Below are 4,278 nucleotides of genomic sequence, written 5' to 3' on the forward strand. Positions count from 1 at the left end.
TTTCTTTCTTTCTTTCTTTCTTTCTTTCTTTCTTTCTTTCTTTCTTTGCATTATTATCTTCTTCAGTAGACAACAAATATTCCCAGGATAGTATGCTATTTTTTTTTAAAAAAGTGCAGTCATTTTAGTGACTATATTATACTATCATAGCAACACCACCACCACCCCAACACACAGGTGACTCTTTTATGTCATTTTATGTATTCCCATAGCTCTACTCACTACTCCAGATGCTCTCTGTATTCTTGGTTATGGTCTGGCTCTCCCTATGAGACTGCAAGCTCTATGAGAGCAGGGAGTGAGCCCATCTAGATCCGTTGCAAATCACCAGTACTCAGCAAAAGTCCTAACGTTAGCTGAATGACACATTCTTAGCTTTTACATTTAGGACTAAATGCATTCCGTCTACATCTGTTCCCGGTGAACAATGCTTGCTTTGGTAGGGGGAGAATATCTCATGTAGCCCTGGCTTGCCTTAAAGTTCTTTTATAGCTGAACATGACTTTGAACTTCTAATCCTCTTGCTTCCACACCTTTTGTGCTATGATAACAAGTATGTAGCATTCCATCTTGTCTGTGCCATGCCAGGAATCAAACCCAGAGCTTTGTGCATGCTGGGCGAGCATTCTAGCAACAATTTCAGTGGCTGGGTTTATTTAAAAGCTTAGCTGTGGAATGAGGATATAGCTCAACGGTACAGCATTTACCTATGTATGCAAGGCCCTGGGTTCCTTCCTCAACATTGCAAAAACAAAACACTAAAGCTACCCTAGCTCATGCCTGTTACCATTTGAGCATGTGTAGAAAATTCAACCTTCAGAGTTCTAAGGAGAATGAGGCAGTGAGCATGGCATCCAAACGTTAATGGTCAACGGTCTCTTTGCTGAAGATAAAATGGAATCTTAGCAACCCTGGACTTTTACACCAAAGCAAACTGAGCTCCAGCCACTATCCCTGTACTGATTATGCTCATCCACGCTACAGATCTTACCTCAGCTTTGGAGGCACATAAAGCCTGCTTTCCATAAGAATAACTAGGTCTCCCATTCCATCTTTTTGTTGTTTCATAAGAGATGAGAGTGGTATGACTATTATTCTTGTGGCAACTAAGGAAGCATCCATTTTCTAACTATGTATCACCTTAGGAACCAGAAAGAATGCAATTTGGCTTTATAGACATGTGTTTATATTCCTGTATTTACTGGGCAGATATCCAGACAGATGCTGGGGATACAGCAGTGGACAACACAGACAAAGTCCCTACTCTGAGATTAAAATCTAATGAGACTCCTTATGGACAAAGGTCTTGATAAGTACGAAATGCTTAAAATGAGAATGAGTTGAATATGTTTCGTTGAGTATTCATTTTGTCAAGTTAAAGTCAGGCAGCCCTTCATTATTTCTGGTTAAGATTATGACAGCAGCCTTCTAATTAAATCTTGACTCTCTATGGTTTATCATGTTCACAGTTCTCAATATCTAGAGTTAATTTTAACAACTAAAACTGTGTCAGTAGAATATAACAATATACAAACAAATGGTTCAGAATTAAAATTTATATAATAAAAATCTTCGTCCCTCCTGCCCACCCTTACAACACCCTAGTTCTGCCTAATGGAAGCAGCCACTGAAACACTTTTAGCTGTTTCTTCTAGTTAAGCCCACATTCCTTTGCAGTGTGATTTTCTTGGTATTTCTTCACTGATCCATTTCAGATATCACCTACCAGTTTCTTATGTTAGAAAGGCATTAGCCAGATGAAAATCTGAGAATCTTATCCTGGTTAGTTGCATTGCCCTTTCCCTATGTTTTGAAAGGCTACAAACATTTGTACTGTTACAACTCTGTGAATATCATTCATCATAGAATGAAGCCATACAATGATTATTTTTCTTGGCTTATAATGTATTGTCCCACATTCACTAATCATCTTTTCATTTTATTTTATTTTCCCTTATCTCTCACTCACACATCTGAAATCCTTCATAACTTCTCTGCACCATTAGCTATTCTACCAAGCCTCCTTTCTTTCTCAAACACCACCTTTCTAGAGTCTGCCAGCTTTTTGTGTTAATCTTGCCTGCCTGTTTCCAAGCCTGCTGTGCAATTTGCTGCTCTGAGCTTTCTCTATGTTGCTCAGATGTGATCCAGTTTTGTAAGTCACATTTCCTCCTCCCTCTTGTGTTGTCCTTGTTTTGTAGCACATATCCTCCAATGGCCTGTAAAGACCTGAGCTGTTCTTCCCCTTGTTCATCATCTTTGCTTGCATGCCTTACATTCCTCTCTACATCTTCGCCCAAGACATTAAGAATTAAGAAATTTTTACCCAAATGACAAAATCAAAACTGTTCCATCTTCCAGTAGATTTTGATGAAAATTTATAATGACGTCTAGTACAACTCTAAGAAGAACAATTAGACTATTAGAAATTGCTCGTAGGATGATACACAAATTTCTGCTATAGCAAGGCCACTAACATTAGCTTATCACGCAGAGGATGTCACTACTGTTTGGGTCGTCAGATTTGTCTTATTGGGAAAATGATTTTTCTCTTTGTTTCTATATTCCATATAAGTAGGTTGGTTTAGTAATAAAGATTTTAAAGATCACTGATCCCCTTACATTTCTGAAATGATGTCTAGCCTCATATTTGATTAGTTTTATATAGCTAAAATAGAATTCTGTTTTGAAAATTATTTTCTCTCACGTTTTAAACTACTTACTTATTTTTATTTATCATGTCAGTGTATGATGTTTGTGTGTGTGTGTGTGTGTGTATTCACACATTCCATGTGTGGAAGTCAAAGGTTACACCTCCATGGCTCTGATTCTCTCCTACTACCTTTCAATGTTGTTGGTGATTCAGCTTATGTCATTAGGCTTGTGTGCTAAGCTGGTCCATTTTGCCAGCCTGCCCTCACATTTAAACTTTTACTTATTGTGTGTGTTGTATATGCACGCACATGTCATGGCTTACAAATGGAAGTCAGAGATCAACTCTACTACCACTGTGCTCAGTGAACAGCATGTATGTGATTCTTTAATGTCTGAAAATAGAGAAAGGTTCAATTTCTTGAAGTGTAAAAGAAGGCCACCACACTTAAACAGCTCCCTTGATATATTTATATACCATACAATCCTCCCATTTAAAATGGATCCCATTTGAAATGTATGTGATCTTTATTGATTTCTTTCACTTACGATAATGGGAAAGATATTCTATCCATGTGGCAACATGTATCAATGTGTCATTTCCATTTTAATTTTAATTTTTGATTGGTCAAATAATTTCAATCAAGTTCATGATCAGCAGTAAAATTGCATGCAAAGTTCTCGATTTAATGTTAATGACCATGTTAACACTGGTCATCGCTATCTTTACTTGTAAAGTGTTGAAGGTGGGACCCGTTCTTGAATCTTTTTTCTAATGGTGGGATAAGGTACAGATATGCCACTCACATTGAAATTATGGTTAGCCCAAATGAATTTCTGACTGCTAGGTGCTTGTGTCATCAGAAGGTCTTCAGTCCTGAAGTGAAGCCAATGATGCAATCCACACTTGCATCTACATCCTGGAATGTGTTTTGTCATTCTTTGCATCCACATCATATCATTTATCCAGAATAAAATTTAAAAATAGGACTGATGGTGTAAAAGTGGGTAAAGGCACCTGTCACCCAGCCTGACATCTTCTCTTTGATTCCTAGGACTTGCATAGTGGAAGGAGAGAACTGACTCCTGTAAGTTGCCCTTTGGCTTCCACATATTTCCTTGTTACATGGGTACACCCACACACATATACATACACAATTGAGAAATAAAGCATAACAAAAAATTGAAAAGAAAAATCTAGAAATAGACACACAGCTGTTCTTGTATCTTTCCAGCCTGCTTGTCATTCGCTTTTAATTTAATTTTTTCGAGATTGGGTCTCACGTGGCCTAGGCTGGCCTTGAACTTGCTATGCAGTTGAGAATGACTGCACACTCTTTATCCTCCAGCTTCTATCTTCCTAGTTTGGGGATTATAAGCATGCACCACAATGCAGTGTTAATAAACACTGCTCCAGTCATATGACTATTCTGCACTGTATGTATTCATCAGTTGAAAGACACAGTGTTCTCATTTGGGAACTATTATGAACAATGTTGTTCTCAACAGTACTTGATCGGGCATATTTTCACTTTTTTTCTTCCTTTCTTCCTTTCTTCCTTTCTTCCTTTCTTCCTTCCTTTCTTTCTTTCTTTCTTTCTTTCTTTCTTTCTTTCTTTCTTTCTT

The sequence above is a fragment of the Grammomys surdaster genome, unplaced genomic scaffold (assembly GCF_004785775.1).
Source record: "Grammomys surdaster isolate TR1022 unplaced genomic scaffold, NIH_TR_1.0 274, whole genome shotgun sequence".
Lineage (NCBI taxonomy): Eukaryota > Metazoa > Chordata > Mammalia > Rodentia > Muridae > Grammomys > Grammomys surdaster.